This window comes from Balaenoptera musculus, chromosome 16 (assembly GCF_009873245.2).
Source record: "Balaenoptera musculus isolate JJ_BM4_2016_0621 chromosome 16, mBalMus1.pri.v3, whole genome shotgun sequence".
Lineage (NCBI taxonomy): Eukaryota > Metazoa > Chordata > Mammalia > Artiodactyla > Balaenopteridae > Balaenoptera > Balaenoptera musculus.
The window spans coordinates 67664172-67687982 of record NC_045800.1 but is presented as its reverse complement, the minus strand read 5'-3'; the positions used below and the strand labels follow the sequence as shown (position 1 = coordinate 67687982).

At 36.2% G+C, this 23811-nt stretch overlaps 1 protein-coding gene across 1 annotated transcript in view; it reads right to left on the bottom strand.

Annotated features, from left to right (window-relative positions):
* CTNNA3 (catenin alpha 3) overlaps positions 1–23811 on the bottom strand; it is a 1729751-nt gene that overhangs the window by 163937 nt on the left and 1542003 nt on the right.

Sequence of the window (23811 nt, the reverse complement as noted above, 5' to 3'; positions counted from 1 at the left end):
ACAAGATGAAAAGGCAGAGGGCTATGTACCAGATGAAGGAACAAGAAAACCCCCCAGAAAAACAGCTAAATGCAGTGGAGATAGTCAACCTTCCAGAAAAAGAATTCAGAATAATGATAGTGAAGATGATCCAGGACCTCGGAAAAAGAATGGAGGCAAAGATCGAGGAAATGCAAGAAAAGTTTAACAAAGACCTAGAAGAATTAAAGAACAAAAAAACAGAGATGAACAATACAATAACTGAAATGAAAACTACACTAGAAGGAATCAATAGCAGAATAACTGAGGCAGAAAAACGGATAAGTGACCTGGAAGACAGAACGGTGGAATTCAACGCTGCAGAACAGAATAAAGAAAAAAGAATGAAAAGAAATGAAGACAGCCTAAGAGACCTCTGGGACAATATTAAATGCAACAACATTCGCATTATAGGGGTCCCGGAAGGAGAAGAGAGAGAGAAAGGAACCGAGAAAATATTTGAAGAGATTACAGTCAAAAACTTCCCTAACATGGGAAAGGAAATAGCCACCCAAGTCCAGGAAGCACAGAGTCCCATACAGGATAAATGCAAGGAGAAACACGCTGAGACACATAATAAACAAACTGACAAAAATTAAAGACAAAGAAAAATTACTGAAAGCAGCAAGGCAAAAACAACAAATACCACACAAGGGAACTCCCATAAGGTTAACAGCTGATTTCTCAGCAGAAACTCTACAAGCCAGATGGGAGTGGCATGATATACTTAAAGTGATGAAAGGGAAGAAACTACAACAAAGATTATTCTACCCAGCAAGGATCTCATTCAGATTCGATGGAGAAATCAAAAGCTTTACAGACAAGCAAAAGCTAAGAGAATTCAGCACCACCAAACCAGCTCTACAACAAATGCTAAAGGAACTTCTCTAAGTGGGAAACACAAGAGAAGAAAAGGACCTACAAAAACAAACCCAAAACAATTAAGAAAATGGTCATAGGAACATACATATTGCTAATTACCTTAAACGTGAATGGATTAAATGCTCCAACCAAAAGACACAGGCTTGCTGAATGGATACAAAATCAAGACCCATATATATGCTGTCTACAAGAGACCCACTTCAGACCTAGGGACACAAACAGACTGAAAGTGAGGGGATGGAAAAAGATATTCCATGCAAATGGAAATCAAAAGAAAGCTGGAGTAGTAATACTCATATCTGATAAAATAGACTTTAAAATAAAGAATCTTACAAGAGACAAGGAAGGACACTACATAATAATCAAGGGATCGATCCAAGAAGAAGATATAACAATTATAAATATATATGCACCCAACATAGGAGCACCTCAATAAATAAGGCAACTACTAACAGCTATAACAGAGGAAATCAACAGTAACACAATACTAGTGGGGGACTGTAACACCTCACTTACACCAATGGACAGATCATCCAAAATGAAAATAAATAAGGAAACAGAAGCTTTAAATGACACAATAGACCAGATAGATTTAATTGATATTTATAGGACATTCCATCCAAAACCAGCAGATTACACTTTCTTCTCAAGGGCACATGGAACATTCTCCAGGATAGATCACATCTTGGGTCACAAATCAAGCCTCAGTAAATTTAAGAAAATTGAAATCATATCAAGCATCTTTCCTGACCACAACACTATGAGATTAGAAATCACTTACAGGGGAAAAAAACTGTGAAAAACACAAACACATGGAGGCTAAACAATATGTTACTAAATAATCAAGAGATTACTGAAGAAATCAAACAGGAAATCAAAAAATACCTAGAGACAAATGACAATGAAAACACGACCATCCAAAACCTATGGGATGCAGCAAAAGCAGTTCTAAGAGGGAAGTCTATAGCAATACAATCCTACCTTAAGAAACAAGAAACATCTCAAAAAAACAATCTAACCTTACACCTAAAGGAACTAGAGAAAGAAGAACAAACAAAACCCAAAGTTAGCAGACGGAAAGAAATCATACAGATCAGAGCAGAAATAAATGAAATAGAAACAAAGAAAACAACAGCAAAGGTCAATAAAACTAAAAGCTGGTTCTTTGAAAAGATAAACAAAATTGATAAACCATTAGCCAGACTCATCAAGAAAAAGACGGAGAGGACTCAAAGCAATAAAATTAGAAATGAAAAAGGAGAATTTACAACAGACACCACAGAAATACAAAGCATCCTAAGAGACTACTACAAGCAACTCTATGCCAATAAAATGGACAACCTGGAAGAAATGGACAAATTCTTAGAAAGGTATAACCTTCCAAGACTGAACCAGGAAGAAATAGAAAATATGAACAGACCAATCACAAGTAATGAAATTGAAACTGTGATTAAAATCTTCCAACAAACAAAAGTCCACAATCAGATGGCTTCACAGGTGAATTCTACCAAACATTTAGAGAAGAGCTAACACCCATCCTTCTCAAACTCTTCCAAAAAATTTCAGAGGAAGGAACACTCCCAAATTCATTCTATGAGGCCATCATCACCCTGATACCAAACCTAGACAAAGATACTACAAAAAAAGAAAATTACAGACCAATATCACTTATGAATATAGATGCAAATATCCTCAACAAAATACTGGCAAACAGAGTCCAACAACACATTAAAAGGATCATACACCATGATCAAGTGGGATTTATATCAGGGATGCAAGGATTCTTCAATATACGCAAATCAATCAATGTGATACACCATATTAACAAATTGAAGAATAAAAACCATATGATCATCTCAATAGATCAGAAAAAGCTTTTGACAAAATTCAACACCCATTTATGATAAAAACTCTCCAGAAAGTGGGCATAGAGGGAACCTACCTCAACATAATAAAGGCCATATATGACAAACCCACAGCAAACATCATTCTCAATGGTGAAAAACTGAAAGCATTTCCTCTAAGATCAGGAACAAGACAAGGATATCCACTCTCACCACTATTACTCAACATAATTTTGGAAGTCCTAGCCATGGCAATCAGAGAAGAAAAAGAAATAAAAGGAATACAAATTGGAAAAGAAGTAAAACTCTCACTGTTTGCAGATGACATGATACTATACATAGAGAATCCTAAGATGCCACCAGAAAACTACTAGAGCTAATCAATGAATTTGGTAAAGTTGCAGGATACAAAATTAATGCACAGAAATCTCTTGCATTCCTATGCACTAATGATGAAAACTCTGAAAGAGAAATTAAGGAAACACTCCCATTTACCATTGCAACAAAAAGAATAAAATACCTAGGAATAAACCTACCTAGGGAGACAAAAGACCTGTATGCAGAAAACTATAAGACACTGATGAAAGAAATTAAAGATGATACCAACAGATGGAGAGATATACCATGTTCTTGGATTGGAAGAATCAATACTGTGAAAAATGACTATACTACCCAAAGCAATCTACAGATTCAATGCAATCCTTATCAGATTACCAATGGCATTTTTTCCAGAACTAGAACAAAAAGTCTTAAAAGTTGTATGGAGACACAAAAGACCTCGAATAGCCAAAGCAGTCTTGAGGGGAAAATAATGGAGCTGGAGGAATCAGACTCCCTGACTTCAGACTATACTACAAAGCTACAGTAATCAAGACAATATGGTACTGCCACAAAAACAGAAATATAGATCAATGGAACAAGATTGAAAGCCCAGAGATAAACCCACACACCTATGGTCAACTAATCTATGACAAAGGAGGCAGGGATATATAATGGAGAAAAGACAGTCTCTTCAATAAGCGGTGTTGGTAAAACTGGACAGCTACATGGAAAAGAATGAAATTAAAATACTCCCTAACACCATACACAAAAATAAACTCAAAATGGATTCGAGACCTAAATGTAAGACAGGACACTATAAAACTCTTAGAGGAAAACATAGGAAGCACACTCTTTGACATAAATCACAGCAAGATCTTTTTTGATCCACCTCCTAGAGTAATGGAAATAAAAACAAAAATAAACAAATGGAACCTAATGAAACTTAAAAGCTTTTGCATAGCAAAGGAAACCATAAACAAGATGAAAAGACAACCCTCAGAATGGGAGAAAATATTTGCAAATGAATCAACGGACAAAGGATTAATCTCCAAAATATATAAACAGCTCATTCAGCTCAATATCAAAGAAACAAACACCCCAATCCAAAAATGGGCAGAAGACCTAAATAGACATTTCTCCAAAGAAGACATACAGACGGCCACGAAGCACATGAAAAGCTGCTCAACATCACTAATTATTAGAGAAATGCAAATCAAAACTATAATGAGGTATCACCTCACACAGTTAGAATGGGCCTCATCAGAAAATCTACAGACAACAAATGCTGGAGAAGGTGTGGAGAAAAGGGAACCCTCTTGCACTGTTGGTGGGAATGTAAATTGATACAGCCATTATGGAGAACAGTATGGAGGTTCCTTAAAAAACTAAAAATAGAATTACCATATGATCCAACAATCCCACTACTGGGCATATACCCAGAGGAAACCATAATTCAAAAAGGCACATGTACCCCAATGTTCATTGCAGCACTATTTACAATAGCCAGGTCATGGAAGCAACCTAAATGCCCATCGACAGATGAATGGATAAAGAAGAAGTGGTACATATATACAATGGAATATTACTCAGCCATATAAAGGAACGAAATTGGGTCATTTGTTGAGATGTGAATGGATCTGGAGACTGTTATACAGTGATGTAAGTCAGAAAGTGAAAAACAAATATCGTATATTAACACATATATGTGGAACCTAGAAAAATGAAACAGATGAACTGGTTTGCAGGGCAGAAATTGAGGCACAGTTGTTGAGAAGAAATGTATGGACACCAAGGGGGGAAAGCCATGGGGGGGTGTGAGTGGTGGTGTGATGAATTGGGCGATTGGGATTGACATGTATACACTGATGTGTATAAAATTGATGACTAAAAAGAACCTGCTGTACAAAAAAATTAATTAAATTTAAAAAATAATAATAAATAAATAAAAAGATTTACCAAACAAAAATAAAATGAGATATTCATTTGAAAACTTTAAGATTGTATTTTAGTTCAGCGTTAGCAACAAAATGATTATGTTAGTGAGAAATAAATCACTGGGAGAAGTCAATGGGGAGGAAGGGCAGATGGATAGTGATAAGCAGGGGAAATGTGGTAATAGAGAAAGCACTGAGGTGGGTCTCTCATTAAATGGTCGACCTACTTTGGACAAATCATTTAGTCTCAACATGAGTTTTCCATGTAAGAAACTGAGAACTTGTGTCTGTTGTTATAATTTAAACAGTTATTATCCAATCAGTTGGACCATAGTAATTCTCAGAGTACAGTTAAAGTGTAACTGGAATAAAGTACAGCTTGTCTGTGTAATGAGTTAATAATTCAGTTTTTGAGTAATTTCCTTCCTTAATTATAGGATAACATTACTGTTTACATTTTTCTTGTTTATTTTTTAAAATTTTATTATCAGTTGAAAAAAAAGAAAGAGAATATGGAGAGTGTTCTGAGGCACAATATTGGTATGTTATTCCAACAGTTCCCAAAGAATCTAAGTGTGCTGATTTTAGCACTTAAACTTAGATTCTTTGGGAACTGGTTGAATCTAAGTTTAAGGGCTAAAAACAGCAAGTTTATTTTATATATTTATGCTTATCATTACACTACCAATAATATCTATAATTCTCCAATTACCACAAGGCTCAATATATCTACTTCTTCCCCTATTACATTGTTAGATATCAATTAAAGACCTCTTCCCTCTATACAAAATGTAGGTATTTCAATTCCTTTCTTTCATGCAGTTCCAAAAATATTATTTTACATGTCTGAGATTCAAAATGGTTAAAACTCCTTTGCTGCTGCAAAATGAAAACAGAGTTAATAGTAATATGTGTTCCACGTCAGCAGCACTAACAATACGTTGAAAGTATACAGGCTAAATCCATATGGTCAGGACACACACCAAAGTTAAACAAACAAAACATAATTCTTCCTGTCTTCGGAACGTGAATTTGGAGAGGCAAACATCTGGATTAGGAAGGCACTTAGCAGCATACAAGGTTTTTCCAAGTAGAACTCCATTCAGGAACTAGAAATGAGACTCTGCTCAAGAGGCAGCATCTGACGTGTAAGCCTAACTTAGCACTGAGACAGCATGTAGATGAAGCTGTGCCTATGGATGAGCACAAGCAGATAATAAAATTAAGGGCTCAGTGAGTCAGGCTTTCAATGGTAAAACTCCAGGGTATTTGGAAGAACCATTTTTACTGCAGCCTCAATGTAAACAGCTCACAAACAAAATCTATAGTATTTAGAAACATTTTCAAAGTAAAAGATGAAACAGAATGCTTTTTGCCAAAGCTACTCAAGTATGGGATTGCACAGGCCTGTAAATTTGTTTTAAATGGGGGGGAAAAACATGTTGTAAATTATGCTATTTTTCCAAGTAAGGTCATAAAACACACACAAACATCTGCATATACACACATTCAAAACAAACAAATGATGGTGGGGGAAGAGAAACTTTAACGCAAAAGACTTACCATCCACTATCACTATTATTTTATTTTTAAAAAAAAAAGAGTATTTTAACATTAAAAAAAATTCAGAAGGACCCAATCGAAAAAGACAAGCTTTTCTAAGAAAGAACAGCTGATACTATGGTTGGTGTTACCTTTCTCCCACCCCACCTTATTGTCATTTGACAATCTCGTGAGATGTTTTTGGTTGTCACAGCCAAGGTGGGGTGCTACTGGCGTCAACTGGGTAGAAGCCAGAGATGCTGCTAAACATCTTACCACAGGACAATCTCACACAACAAAGAAGTACCTGACCCCCAGCGCCATCAGTACAACAGCTGAGAAGCTCTGCCTTACGCTAATGTTTTGCCCAAGGGTCAGTGGATGCTGGCTCTGACTGACCCTGATGTGCTGGCCAGATTGAGGAGCCAGTGATATCTGCTGAGCTTGTATGCCTTTTAATTTGTATTTTGCTTACAATCATTCTTAACAATAATAATTTAGCAATAGAACTGCAGTGGTAAAGTTCTACTCCACCAATTAGGACCAGACTGAAACATTGGTCACTAAACTGCAGGTCTATCACTTTGACATAGATCCCAGTTGCTTATTAGCTGCTATCTGAACATAAACACATTAGAGTTGATTAGGAGGTGGTGTTATATTTTACTGGGAGGTAAAAGAATATTTTGTCAGGTTTTAACAACACATGCTTCATTAAATATTCAGTAAAAGAGCATATATTTTTTGTTAATGTAACTTCTTAAAGATTGGGAAAATAGAATGAATTTATAACCATGATTCCCTCTAGTTAGCAAAACTATAGGCAGCTTCTTTTTTTCCCCTTAAGTTTATTTGGACATTATGGGTGTATAAAATTAGGAATAAAACTGTAAATAGTATGGTTGACTTTTAAATTTTATTTATAAAATACTTTTTCATATACCAAAGATTTTGAAAGTGAAATTTCAATGACTATCCTTGAATAGTACACATACATGTGATTATTTCTACAAATTATATTACAAAATGGGATCTTATCTTGTATGCTTTTCTGTTATTTAACATTTTTATATAAAGTATTTAAATATTTGTAAAATGCAGTTTCATCACAACTTTAAATCTCTCTTATCCACCATACAGATCTAGTATCATCTTTTTACATGTCTGTAATGGTTATCAGGGGTTTTCCATTTCTGTATATATGTATGTATACATGGAGATAGGTAGGTATATATGTTTGTATATCTGTATGTATATATGTGTATTGAGTAGGCTGTGATAGATATCTTTCTACAGTTCTCCAAATGTATCTGGAAGAAAAATTTTAGAAGATAAATCAATTCTATAAAGATTTTCAATACATAATTTCTAATTTCCCTCCAGAAAATTTACCCTAATAAATATCCCCACAAACTGTGTTAAGTGTCTACTTTCCAAGATATCTTTCTGTCAGGATATCAACAATTTTTTTTTTTTTTTGCATAAAAAAAAAGACAAGGAGATAGTTTTTCATGTTTGTTTTTGTTTGCATTTCTGTAACTTCTGATGAGATGGAACAACTGTTTACATGCTTACTTTAAATGTGCATGGATTCTTTGTGAATGTCCTGTTCAGGAACTCTGCCCAATTTTCTGTTGGTGGGGGTGAGGGGTGAGAATCTGTTTATATACAAACACTTTCTTACATAAATTGTGCTTATCTCCCAAACTTGATGTTTCTCTTTTAATAGTTTTTCAGACTTGATTTTGTTTTGTTTATTTTACTTTATTTTGTGTTCTCAGGAGTAAAAGTTTGCCTGCTTTTTCTTTTTCTTTTTTTTTTTTTTTGGATTCTCCATTTTTATTGTAATATACATGTTCTTTGTTTAGTATATAGATTTTTAAGATTTTTATATTGGAGTATAGTTGATTAATAATGTTGTGTTTCAGGTGTACAGCAAAGTGATTCAGTTGTACATATACATGTACCTATTCTTTTTCAAATTATTTTTTCCTTTGTCTTTTTTTTTTTTGTTTCTATCTTGGTATAGTTAGAAAGTCCTTTATCATCCCAAGGTTACAAAAATAAGTATTTACTTTTTTATCTAGTACAGACTGTGTTAATCATATTCTGCAGTTCATTGCACACTATCACTCTTGGTAAATAGAGTGCTCTCCATACCCCAAGATAATTCCTTCCTTCCCTCCTCCTTTCCTTCCTGCCTTCCTTGCATCCATTCCCATTCCTTATGCCTATTTCTCTATTTCTTCCCTGAAAATTAAAATACAAACTGTTGTTTTATTAACCGACTCTGGTTCACCTTGACTTAGAGGGTTGTTTTTAATTCACTGCACAAATATATGAGTCCCTTATGATTAGACATTACTGCATTCCATAAACACTATATTTTAATAAGACTGATCCTGTGTCAAGCATGTACTATATTTCTATCACTGACTAGATCCTTTACAAACATTCTTTCTTATTACAATGCTTCAGGATAGGTATTATCTAAATTGAAATATAAGGAATCAGAATCTCAAAGAAATAAATAAATTACTAAGAGTCATACAGTCACTAATTAAAGGAGCCAACATTCACCCTAGCAAAGAAGGTGGCTTTAAAGCCAGAGCTCTTTTGTTTATCTCTTAGCGCCTCATAAAAATGAAAGCAAATGGAACCAAGGGAGTTCTGCATATTTTCAGAAACTACACTTTGCAAATAAAATCCCTTTTCTCTATCACATCATTTTATATAATTTTCGGAAATTTCAGTAACAGTAGTTTCTAACTTCATCATTTCACAGAACTATACTAATTTAATGCGACATGCATGGCTACACAATTGCAAGCAAATGGATGTGGGCAGCAGGTGTAATAACCGTCCTGGTTCTGCTTCTGTGCAGCTCAATTTCAAAATGTAGATTCCTGCCATTTTGAACGAGACTTTACGCCAAACTTGCACTTGCGAATCGGTCGCAGTTTCCCATAAATCTAGCACATTTTGCCAGGAGTATGGAGACAGGCTTCATTCACACAGTCCCATTAAAGCCTAGACTGCAGGGAAGGGGGTTGTGTTGTACAGCAGGAAGAGCAGGGGCACAGGCGGACCCCTGAGGCAGACACACCTGGGTCAGTCTCAGCTGTGTCACCTCATACTACATGATATTGGGTACTTGCACGAACTCTCTGTGTCTCTTTTTCTATGTTTTTGAAGTGGGGATAGTAATATCTACTTCAGAGGGTAGTTGTGGAGAAAATTTAACAAAGTACTTGCTACATACTAAGCATTAATTAAATAACTGTTGTTTTCACTGTTATCATCATCATCACCATCATCATCAGAATAGGCAACTGTGATGCCTAGGGTATACTCATGTATTTTACAGATAAAAGCATAATTTGATATCAAATTTGGAAATTTTTTTAAACTGGGAGGATAACTTCTTGTCATAGTGACTCCTCCATGGAAGGCTGTGTTAATTCCAACTTCCCTAAAACTATACTTCAGGTACCAATTCTATGATCCTGATCTCCTAAAAGTCACATTTATCTAATTTCAAGTATATCGTTTCTTCTTAATTTAGTAGGCAGTAGAAGACATGCTTATTCAAAAGCACATAGCTATGAAAGAGGAATAGGCATGAACTTTTAGTACAACAGGAAATTGAAGGAATTTTTAAAATTGACATTATTAAATTCAATTTTAGTAATGTGTAACACCTCAAAGTTCCATCAGAAAGCCAGTAAAGATCAACGTCATTCACAATTTTAAAAAGAGCTATTAAAAAGGTACATATGTTTTGCTGCTAATTTTAGAAGACTTTCCTTTCTTTTAAAATTCTAACCTTCAAGTCAATTGAAACTATAAAGAACTCTGTTGCCACCTAGATTCTTTACTCTCCTCTGCACCCAGGATTTTGCTTGTAGAAGAGTTTGGACCTCTTATCTCTAGTGAAGCCTAAGAACTAGGAGAGAAGACTAAAGTAGTTCTGTCACTTTAAATTTCAAAGATGGGCTGATAGTAGCTGAAGAGCAGAGAGATCAAAACCTTCCAAATTGTTGCTTTGGAAACACATAATTTACACTTTACATGACAATCCCTTGGACTGATGAGGAAAAATGTGAGTATCTCACTGTGTCTACCCAGCCTAGACAGACAGCTGTATATTCTCAAGTCATAGACTTCTAGAACTTACTCAAGTTCTCTACTTGTACAGTGCACTTGCCATTATTAGTGTGGAAGGTGAATATTTTGTTTGCCAGGTGGTGAAGTCTTCACATTTCTATTCTGCTGACTACATATCCCCTCTACACATTTCAATTGCTATGTCTTAGACTGCAAGGTCTAAGTGACCCAGTACCATGAATCATATAGGCAAGTGCTTCGTGAACATTTCTTGGATGCAGATGACTCTTACCTTCCTTGGCAACAGTCTGGTGTGGTACTATTACATTTTGTGTGCCTATCTTAACATCCAATGCACCCAATATCCGCTTATAGCCTGATTTCCTCTATCACTTTCCACTCAAAGAAACAACATAGACCTCATTTTATTTTCATCCACAGCTTGAAAGTAGACCAGGGTAGGCCATCTACCTTGATTCAAGGGCTACCTATCCATAAATTAACTACAAACCCATGAGAAGATCCATGAAAAGGGATATAGGAGGGACTTTATTTAGCTTTGCCAATCAGGCTGGTTCTCTCCACAAATGTTCTGGAAAATCTGAAGAGGACTAATCAGTAAAGTGAATGTTACCAATCTGCAGAATTAGCAGAGGTGTCATAAATGGGAAACCATTCAACAAATGACGATGATGATGATGATGATGAAGGTGACAACGATAGTGGTACTGGTGGTGATGATCATCATGATGATAGTCACTTAAGTTTGACCAGTTAACTATGCATCACGTTGTACAAATATTAACTCATAAGCTTCACAATAACCCTATGATGTGAATAGATCCATCTAAAAAATAAGCAAACTGAGACATAGAGGATTTAAATAACTTGCTGAATAGCAACAGTTATAAGTGGCAGAATCAGGATTTAAACTTGGGAGTTTGACTCCAGAAGTTGTGTTCTCTCTCTCTAAATTGTATTAGAATCAGAAAGGAGGAGACATGTCTGGGGATGACATTTTTAAAAAGCTTTGTTTCTCACAAGTACATGAGCTTTATAGAGCTGATGACGCCACAGCAGGGGAAATGTTTGTGTTCTATGCCCATTCATATTTACATGTGATTTTAACCAAGCCATATATATATATACACATACACAAATATACATATACACGCCTCATTATAAGAAATACAGCCAGTACACCTCATTATAAGAAAAACATGTTTAAATTTATTAAAAATAATAAAGGTAGGTTAATAATCACTCACTGATTAAAAATATGCATATAAACACACAAGATTTACCAAAAATGAGCAGAAGATCTAAACAGACATTTCTCCAAAGAAGACATACAGATGGCCAAGAGGCACATGAAAAGATGCTCAACATCACTAATTATTAGAGAAATGCAAATCAAAACTACAGTGAGGCATTACCACATACTGGTTAGAATGGGCATCATCAGAAAATCTACAAACAACAAATGCTGGAGAGGGTGTGGAGAAAAGGGAACCCTCTTGCACTGTTGGTGGCAATGTAAATTGAAGGTACAGCCACTATGGAGAACAGTATGGAGGTTCCTTAAAAAATTAAAAATAGAATTACCATATGACCCAGCAATCCCACTCCTGGGCATATACCCAGAGAAAACCATAATTCAAAAAGACACATGCACCCCAATGTTCATTGCAGTACTATTTACAATAGCCAGTACATGGAAGCAACCTAAGTGTCCATCGACAGATGAATGGATAAAGAAGATGTGGTACATATATACAATGGAATATTACTCAGCCATAAAAAGGAACGAAACTGGGTCATTTGTAGAGACGTGGATGGACCTAGAGACTGTCATACAGAGTGAAGTAGGTCAGAAAGAGAAAAACAAGTATCGTATATTAGCACATATATGTGGAATGGTGCAGATGAACTGGTTTGCAAGGCAGAAATAGAGACACAGATGTAGAGGACAAACGTATGGACACCAAGGGAGGACAGCAGGGTTGGGGGGGAGGGTGGTGATGGTGGGATGAATTGGGAGACTGAGATTGACATATATACACTAATATGTATAAAATAGATAACTAATAAGAACCTGCTGTATAAAAAAATTAAATTAAATTAAAAAAAAAAACAAACCCAAGCTGTAGATTGAGGTACTTTAGCATGCAAAGGTAATTTTTAGAATATCAGTTTTGCTCTTGAGCTCTTTTTTTTTTTTACTACCTTAACCATTACTTGATACACATTGTTTTTAATAGGAAAAGAAGTAAGCACATATATCATATTTTACCAGAGACTAATCATTCAGAATTATTTAATTTAGATACGTTAAATTTTCAGCATTAAGAGAAATAGGACTTTTTCAATGACAACAATTAAAAGAATGGGATAAAGGGCAGTACTTTGTAGCCACATGTTCATCACAAACACCTATAAACTCGAGAAGGCAAAGAATCACCTGAACACTTTAGCCTCAGAAAATTTTTCCAAATGACTATTGTTTGGGTAATTATCCATTAAAACACTAGTTTTGAAAAACAAGAATTATGTTATTTATCTTGCAGACAAACTTTTATTGGCTGAATATAAATGCTGTATCCGAAACAGTTCCCCTCCTCCCCAGTTTTTTGCACGTTTCTTTTCCCAAAACACACTTATGATCAACATCATTCATCCACTTATTCACTCAGTAAATATTTATATAGCATATTTATTATGTGCCCAGCACTTGAGTTTGGGGAATATATCATGGGAAAAAGGATTAAAATTGTTGCCTTCATTGAATTTAATGTATAGTAGACATAATAAACCAACAAAGATGTAGTATGTCAGATAGTGAAAGGAAATGTTAGGGAGAAAAACAGAGAGGGGAAGAGGTTTATATGGGGGTGGGGGTGGGGATGGGACTGCAGTTTTAACCAGGGTGGTCAGTGGAGATCTTCCATAAAAGGTAATAGTTAAAAAAGCAACTGTATCAGAAAAGAGAAGATTTGGGGAAAATGAGGTCTGAAAGTAGAGAGAAACTAGACTTAAACTAAAATATCAGCTTCTTTGAGGAAAAAAAAGTGGTCACCAGGTAATATATAGAACTTCTCTATAAGTTGAGAAAGTTGTAAAATTGTAATGCAAAGCTATGCATGTGAAATGAATTCCAGTCTGGTTTGTAAATTTCAAATCTGCCTACTTGACATCTTCAGTTGGTTGCCTAATAGACTTTTTAGACTTAGACATATTCAAAATTAATTTCTGATCTTCCACCATCTCCAATGTGCTCAATTGTCTCCTCCATAACGATATAAATGGTAAGTCCACATTCCCAGTTCTCAAGACAAAAACCTTGAGTTGTCCTTGACTCCATTCTCTCTCTCTTATACTCAATATCTAATCTTCAGAGAATTCACTGATTCACCCATCTCTATATATGTTCAATCAACAACTTTCAACCTCTCTATTTTTAAAACCACAGTCTCAGCCTCCGTCATTTCTTACTTGGATAATAATGATAGTTTGCTAACTTCCAGCTTTCTCCTGTACCACTACTCAGACTGTTTTCAACACAACATAAAGAATGACCCCTTTAAAATAAAAGTCGTATGTCACTCTCTGGCTCAAAGCTGTCCAATAGCTTCCTACCGTTCTCAAAATAAAAGCTAAATGTCCTACAATGGTTTTTGTGACCTACAAGATCAGGCCTCCTTTTTAGTCTCAGACCTCCCCTCACCTCATTAACACTTGCTTCCCAGAGCATTCCTTCCTTGAGGCTCTCCTACTTGCTATTTCCTCTGCTATGAAGGCATCAATGAGTAGAAAACACTCTATTTAAAGCTTGATGGAAGGTTAGGTTCACTAACTAATAATAATGAAGATTAATTATTTCTAAAGATAAATAAGACAATTAGAAACAAGAGATAAACATACCAGGCATTTAAGATTAGTTACTAAGCATTAATTTTAACTGAGAACTTCCCAATAACCAAGGTAGGGTGAAATGTATATAGTTTAATGTAGTTCCACTGTCTGACAAGTGAGAGTATGTTAAGGTATTTGGTAACAATCTTTCCTGGATTGACATTTCAAGAACTACTTATTAAAATATTATAAAAAGTTTATAATAACAATGCTTTGAACTTTAATTTTCTCTGCCTAGATTTTTACACAGTGACTTATAAAGTCAGAGGAATGACACTAAATTTCAATTCGGGTAAAGAATTTGTATAAAACAAAGTTGAAACTTCCAGGTACAATACTTCACCGTGGATACAGAAAGATAGAGCCTAGCGACCTTAGCACATAAAAATCCAAAATGAATAAGTACACTGTCCTTTAGGCTGCTTCTCAGCAGAAGTTTTTGTATCATTAAATCAATAGTGGCTAAGTATAAAGAAAACCTCTTGGAAATTAAGGGAGTCGAGCTCACCTTAAAGTACTTTTGTATTTGACGGAGTAAAAAAGGACAAAAGGTAGACAATTCAGACATGGGAAAAATCACAGCCTCAGGGATAGTTCTAACTACCAGGAACACAAGAATCAGTTTAGCAAATAAAGAGAGTTTTGGGATTTGTATGCCTAGAGGGCCAGGAATAAGGAGGCACTGTGAAGGACTTTGGCAAGAAGAAGAACAATTAATATTTATACCAGCAGGTACTGGGTAGTAGGGAGCCACTGAATATTTCAGACTAGTGACCTAGCAATTTATAGTAAGATTTATCTGGTTCAAGTAAGTACAACTGTTGGAAGGGAGAAAGATCAGGAAAGAAATTAATGTACTCCCCTAGACTTAATATATTGAGGACCTAGTGTACTTCTGAGGCAAGGTGGCTTACAAAAGGAAGGTGATCTTTATCTTCTTTCATCTAAATCTAGATTTGTACCAGGCAGTGTATGAGGCTCTGTAAATATAACACTAAATGAGACAAAAACATGTTCTCTGCACTAATGAGGTTTACTTAGGTTTACTGAATGGAGAAAAAAAAAAAGCCATCATATAAGAAATTACACCGGCACAATGAATGTCATGATATGGGAATCTCCATGTATTACAGATGGATGTTGGGAGGAAACTACACTTGGACTTGCATTTCAGTGAAGTCTAAGCTGATCTGGAATCCTAATGATGAGCAGGCTTTTAAAGATGAAGGGGAGGACAGGGAATTGAGGGAATTGTTTTCCTAAGAGAGGGACGTGAGGGCAGAGCCTGTGTCTTCTAGGAAGAATGATTTACATACAAGGGGTCAGGTTTGGAGAGAAAGTGGTGAAATGTGAGGCAGAAGAGAGGAGTGGGGAACAGATCCTGAAGTTCTCTTATGTAGGGCATTGAGGGATTGGATGGGGAGACACTGAGACCTATAAGAGGCTTAATGCATGGTGATAGATGACAGATTTGCACTGTAGAAACATGACACGAGTTCAAGTGAGGGAATGAACCTTCACAAAGCTAGAGGCAAGAGGCAATTTAGGAGTCTGCTATAGACAATCTAGTGCGAGACACCAGTGCCTGAACTAAGGTATTCACCAAGACAACCTTACACTCCTCTCAGCTTGACTAAGCTTTAGACAGACTTTTTCCTGACTCTAAGCTCCTGACTTCCTTTTTCTTAGAGAATGTACTTCATAAAATTTATAGCTGTAAATTCTTTCTCTGTCTCTGTGAGATGTAAATACCTTAATGCTTCTTGCCAGTTTTACAACCCAGGACTACCTTTCTCAAGGACCTGGGAGCCATCCCTTTGAAATGTAACCATCAAGGAAGATAGAGCTCTAACTTCCAGTCTCTGTGGGAGGGGAGGAGCTTAACTTTAGAGGGCACCTTGCTCCCAATTATAAAAGTACCTCCAGTCATGTCAATAGATAAAGTTCACTTTTCCTTTGGGTAAAGTCCAAAGAGAACATAGATGGCCTCCAATCCCCCTCACCCCACCTCTGAAAATTTTTCACCCCCTTGTTTCAGCAGAGTTGAACTCAGACTGAGTTCTGGTCTCTCTCCTCTATTGCAGTGGTCTTGAGTAAAGTCTTCCTTTTCTTTTTAACTTTGTCCAGTGCACATTTTCTTTGAAAGAAGTGATAGTGGAGGTGGTGAAAAAAATGGACAAGTTCAGATAGAAGATAGTAAAACCAGAACTTATTGTATGATTAGCTGTAGGAAGGAGTAAAAAAAAAAAGATTCCCAGTTCAGACTTGTGCAAAAGAATTTACAGAAGCACCATAAGAAATATGGGAGTTAGGGTAGATTTGTGGGGTAAGATGATGCATTCAGGCTTAGAAACAGTGAGTTCCACAGGTGAGCTACATGAGGCAAGGAAACTTACAGGCCTGCAAATATATGCAGCCAGAGCTCAGGAGACAGGACTTGGCTAAAGTCATGTACCTCTATATATGACATCTGAAATCTTGGGACTATATGAGCATATCCAGGAAAAGTGGAAAAAACTTGAGGACTATAGGGCTTACATCAAAACTCTAATGAACCCTAATGCATAAGAATAGACAGAGGAAGAGGAAACCATGAAGCACTGAGAATGATCACCCAGAAAGGTAAGAAAGCAGCGTTACCACCAAATACACAATAGAAATTACAGAAACAAGTGATGAGAACGTGCCCTACCTAGTGCAGTGCTGCTGAGTAATGTCATTTCATCAAGGCTTACCAGACCTGTGCTTTTCATAGCAACCTAAACCAAATTGTATCACAAAGAAGGTAATGCGGTCATGTCTCCATATTCTGTATGGTAATTCAGTATAAATTTAAGTTATTGGGAGTGTATTATGATAATAAATAGGACCTATTAAAATGTTTCCAATTTTTAAAATACACCACTCATTCATGGCAATTTTTCTATTCTCATGGTTGAGGATATGCAGCGTACTACACGTTCAAAAGCAGCAATGAGGGTGTTCTCCCTACCATCAACATCACATTTAAGTGCACGTGGCTTTTTTTTTTTTTTAATACCAAGAATCACCTCCAGTATTTTAAGATTTGATATGCTCCAATTCATTTGCTGCTGTTGACATTTTGGGGTTGTGTTGAGTAACCTAGCGACTGTTCTTATTTCTGTCCTAATTTACTTCTATTTATAGAGCATATAGAGACTCAATGGCCTCAATGATATTCTTTAAGGCAGGGCCGGTTTACAAATTGTGTGCTCTTAAGTGAGCATAATGTTAAAGATAGGACAAATATTAGTCATCGAACTGACTACAAGTCACAATTTCTTTAATTCTGGGTCATCAGTAAATATGATGAATCTTTAAAAAGGTGTCATAACTTTATCATGCTGAAATATGATATGACTACAGCTGAAATTACAAAATTTTAAGTGTTTGTTTTTAATGTTACATTCATTAAATTTAATTTCAGCAATTAGAGACCACAGCCTCAAATACCTTCAAATAAAAATCTGGCCCTATTCAGCACTGTTAAATGAGTTCCCTTTTTCACTCCTTATCTATAGGACACTATGATCAAAGTTTAAATTATGTGAGGCAGAACAGACTTTTTGATTTCGTTTTTAGACCTTACTGGCTTTCAAGCTGTTTAGGCAGAGGGAAGAATCACTAGAACATCTGTCCGTCATGGACAGGGGTAGAGAAAGGTGATTTTAAATGACTACTCGCAAAACTGTCTCCAACATGCATCCTATAAAATATCAGGATGACTTTTTTCTGTTTTTATGAGTATGTACCATAAAATTAGAAAATTAAGCCCTATATACCTTGCTGAAGGTAACTGAGGACTCTAAGATAGAAACTAATAGATCACCAAGCTACCATAATTCCGCAAAGAAGGAAAACTCCCAGTGCAGGGCCAAGCATTCCAAAATCATTGAAGAAAATAGGAACTTGACAACTTTTGGGTAAAAATTTCTGTTTCTACTATCAAAAGTTCCTTTTTGTTATCATTATTTCAGTCCTACATTATGAATATAAATGTACATAAAAGTGCTAGCATCATTAAGAATCATATTAATACCATCTTCCTTTTAAGCTTTTAAGGAAGTTCCACATATGTCCCCCTCCTGAGGAAAAAAAAAATTTCAAAAGATTTTTGGTAATAGAGTGCTAAATATTTAGCCCCACAAAACCAGGAGACCAAAGCAGTCTTATACTGAAAGACTGAGAGATTTGTATTTACAAAGCTCCTTGAACTACTCAAAAGGAAGTAAAGTATAACATGAGCACACACAAATCTATACACATCTTGAAATTCATTTTTGTAAAAATCAAAACTTATTGAGCATTTCCTTTGTGTGAGAAGAAACATGACTCCCCTTTACCCATTTCATATATCTAATCTTCAAAAACAACTATAAAATATACACTATTTTCTTCACCCTTACTTTGAGCATTTTTGACTCCCCTTTACCCATTTCTCCCACTCCATCTATTAGTAATAATAGATATTACTATTATCACAATTTTACAGATGAGAAAACCATAAGTTAGAAGTATCAACTAACTTTCCCAGGGTCATATGGATAGTAATTGGTAGAACCCTGATGTGAACCAAAGTTTATGTGACTCCAAAGTGCATGCTTTTACCTTCTACATTCTATTTATATAGCAGGGCCAAAAAAGGCAAGTCACTTTCTCACCCATTCTATTCACAAAAGTCTTTCAATCCATTCTATTGAGTCTTTCTAACTCCACAGTTGCCTCCTAGGTAGGCTTGAGGAATACACTTTCAGCTGCCTCCCTCCTGCACGCGCAGTTTCCTGAGTGTCTATGGCTACTGCTGCCCAAATTGCCCACAATAAACCAGGGAAGACTTCTAAAAATTACAATGCTCCCTTTATTCAAATATCACAGAAGCCAACGTGATAAGAGGCTGAGTGAGGAGTAACCGCCTCTGTCTCTGGATCCTTTGCTTGGAGACCCCAGATTGCTGCCCAAGAAGTTCCTCCACGGTGTGATTCTACTTGAGTAGAATCCATCTCATCAGTGCAAAGTGATCCACCAGGGAGACTATCAGGGTCTGGGCATCGCTACGTAGTTTCCAAATAGTAACCAACAAACTGACTTTGTTATTGATGGAAGACTGTAGTATTGGGACACTTAGAAATTTGTGAGACTTAAACAGGTCTGATACTAAGGCTTATGGCCTTCAGTTTCACGAGTCATCTTTCTGTTAGAGGAATTACAATATCGACACCATAATATGGCTGTAGCGATAGTACAGCAATGAAATCTTAAGGGATTATGAGATTCTACCCAAGTTTACAAGCATGCTACACTGGAAAGAGTATGGCTGGTACCAGAAGACCTGGGATTTGGCCCCATTTCTATATGACTTGCATAAACTACTGAAACTCTTTGAGTCTAATTCCTTAATTAGTAAAATCAAGAAAAACGTAAAAACCAAAATCCAGGGCTTTTGTTAAATAAGACAGCAATTTGGAAATATTCTATATAGAGTGTTAATGGTAAATGACACACCTCTGTTTAAATAGAAAATATGGCTCAACTTATATTTAATAAAATTTTTAAGAAGCTTTTAGGATTTACAAAAAAATCTTATTATCAGTGAGTTTAAGAATTTTATTTTCTTAGTCTATTTTAATTTCTTTCTGAGTTTTTAAGATAAGAGATGTCTATTTCATCCTTGCTAAGGGCATGAACAGAATAAACAATGAGCTCTGAAGAATGCTCTATAAACCTATAGCAAACCCACTCTCCTGTATCACTGTGGAACGCCTGATCACTGGATATAACCACAGGATCGGTCCAGTGAGTATTCATGTTTAATAATTAAGATAATCATTAATTTCCACCCCTGTTCCTCTGCCACCTCATAAGGCATGCACTATTGGTCTTTTAGTATTTTGCTCTTGTTGACTGGGGACTCTAAATCATTATTTGTTGGTTACAGACCTTTACAATGCCCAGTGGCATTTGCCACCGATGACAGCAGTAACAGATGATGTTGAGTCAAAGCTACTGGGAGTGAAATGCAGAAAGTAAAATGATAATAAATAACTGCCACTCCATTACTAAACAGTGCCTAAGATTGGTTCTAGTACATGTTCGATATAGCAGAGTCTGCATAATCCAAGAACCAAAAAGGCATTTACTCCTCAGTAACAGCTGCAAATAAAAAGGAACCCAAACACTTGTCTTGTGCAGTGACCAGGAATTCTTCCTTGAGCATGGTGTGAGTATTCAAAAAATTCTCGACAGATTCCACTTCGAAATTTTATGGTATCTTCTCAAATTAATGGTATTTGGCAAATATGTCAAAAGGTATACTCTGGCCAGTGGACACAAACTTCAGGAAATGCTGGATAGAATACAAAGTCTCAAATGGCCATAAGACTGAACATATGGACTTCCCTGGTGGCGCAGTGGTTAAGAATCTGCCTGCCAATGCAGGGGTCCAAGCCCTGGTCCAGGAAGATCCCACATGTCGTGGAGCAACTAAGCCCATGTGCCACAACTACTGAGCCCACGCACCACAACTACTGAAGCCCGCGCAGCTAGAGCCCGTGCCCCGCAACAAGAGAAGCCACCGCAATGAGAAACCTGCACCAACCGCAATGAGAAGCCCGCACACCGCAATGAAGCGTGGCCTCCCGCTCGCCGCAACTAGAGAAAGCCCGCCCCCAGCAACGAAGACCCAACGCAACCAAAAATAAACATATATTTTATAAGTAAATTTATAAAAAATAAAATAAAATAGAAAAAGACTGAACATATGAATATACTCTAAGTAAAGCGATGCAATTATAAGAAATACGGGAATATTAGGGATATAAGATGCCTGGGAGAGAACATAAAATCTATCTAAACATGATCTTAGTTCTGGTCAGGTGATTTAGGTAGAGGACAGATTTGAGCTATCCTCCTTGGCTAGTCATATAAACTTCAGGTATGAGAGCAGAATCTGTTGTAATAAACTCACAAGATAGCTATTCAATAAGAGGGTGTTATTGGAGCTAAGTTATCCATACTGTACAATAATCATTCTTTAAATTTTAAAAAATTTGTATTCTTCCTTTCTTTCAGATTGCTGTAGTATCCTTAATTCTGTTCTCTTTCATTCCACCGATGATCTATCAGGTTTGTTGTGGTGGGGTTCTCTGTCTGCTTTTTAGTAAAGGATTCTGCTAACTCTATGTCCTAAGTAAACCGACATGTGGTAATCACTAAAGTTCTTAGTGTGGAAACATAATCCACTCATTAGACAAGTTATATATCTGAGCCTCAGTGATCTTATTAGTAAAACTAGGATAATAATAGCAGTATAGCATAGCTAACACGATAATTAAATAAATAGTACATGCAATGTGACTACCTTTTCTCATTTTACCCCAAAAGCAGAGACTAAGAATGGAAGGTAGTTTATCTGGGGGAATAGATCTTAAGGAACAGAACTAGGGGCCTAAGAATGAATCAGGAAAGAAAGGAGAGCCAATCCAAAGATATGTTATCAAGCTGGTCACTGCTGTTGGAATTGGCTTGATCCCCTGGGGAACTTTTGAGGACTTGTGGAAAATGCACTTCTATATGGTTCATCCAAGGAATGGAAGAGTATTGGTTAAGAGTTGTTCTGGGAGGTGTTAGTGCCTCACATAAGGTTGTGTATGTATTAGACTATCTGATTTGCTTCCTGAGGGATTCCACACAGCAATTACAGGAAAGCCTCAAGGCAGGAAGTAAATAAAATCCAAGCTATTTGGAATGTATAGGGGAGATTTACAAAAGCAGAGAGCGGCTGGGTTGAATATAATGTTGCTTCCAGTAGATTTGATGGTGATGGATCTCTTTTACTAGATAGTGGTAAGGGTATAGCCCATAGGCATTCCAAATGAACTGGACTGTCAGGAAACTGCACAATGGAACACAAAGCCAGGATTCAGAGCACTTTCAGGGTGATTGCCACAAGGTTAGAAGCAGTGGCTTCTATGAAAGATTCTTAAGATCTGGAACCATGGAGATCATCAGCTTTATAACCACCATGGGCAAGTGGTCATTTAGCTGCTGTTTTTCCAAGAACAAAAATATAAATAATAATAAGAAGAAGAACCTTATCTTCTCAGCACATAAAGTTTATAAAACACTCTCGTATGCATTGCCTTCTTTGGAGTTATGAACAATGCTGTGAGAAGGTGTAGTATTATTCTCATTTTTCAGATGAAGACATTTGAACTTTCTAAATTTTAAGTTTCTTAACCAAGGTTTCATTGTCTACATGTGATAAGGCAGAATGAGAACTAGGGCATGTTTATATTAATCCTAGCATCCTAAAAGGTGCCTTTATTTTAAGAAAATTCCCTCCGATCAGTTACTTTGTAAGCCCTGACACACATGCTCCACCTCCAGTAGCTCAGCCGCAGCCCAAGGGCATCAATCATTCACTTCACTGAAAGCATAAGCAAAGTTTACCATTGCCAAAATTCATTTACAATTCCATTGCCATTTGTAAGATTTGATCTCTTACCGAGAATGCCTACCAGATTTGAAGGAAACTAACTCCAGGTGCTGTGTGTCCCCTGGCTACTACAGGACTTATAGATCAAATAATCAGCAAGAAATAAAACCTAAAGGAAACCAATATTTCTAATAAAACACAGGTATTGTGACTGACATATACCTGTTCTAGGCAATTTGAATATTTGAAAACACGGGACTTTCTTAAATGTATCTGTTTCATACATCTCCAAATTTTACGACACTGAATTTAACTAATTAAATAATAATAATAATGATGATGATGATAATGATACTATTGCTACTTAGTTTGTTCTCAATAATCATTACTGAGAACTTACTAAGAGTTAAGCACTGTGTTAAGTGCTCTATTCATTAATTTAGTTGATTTCCCACAGTAATCCTCATATAGAGAATACTATTAGTATACTTACTTTACAAATCAGAAAACAGAGGTAGAGAAAGGCTAAGTGAGTTTCCCAGTAACCCAGCAAGGAAGTGGCTGATTTAGATGTATTCCCAGGCAGTCTTAGCCACTATGCTATACTACCTGGCTTTCAGACTCAAGTTCTATAGTCTGTTCTCCAGTTGCAAGCTATCAGCAGCTAGGAAATCAAACTTTCACAAACTCCCAAGCATTGGGTATAAATAAAGTGAAATAGAACATCTCAGAGTAATTCAAAAATTGATGGACATCATTGGAGAGAGTGTGTGTGTGTGTGTGTGTGTGCGTGTGT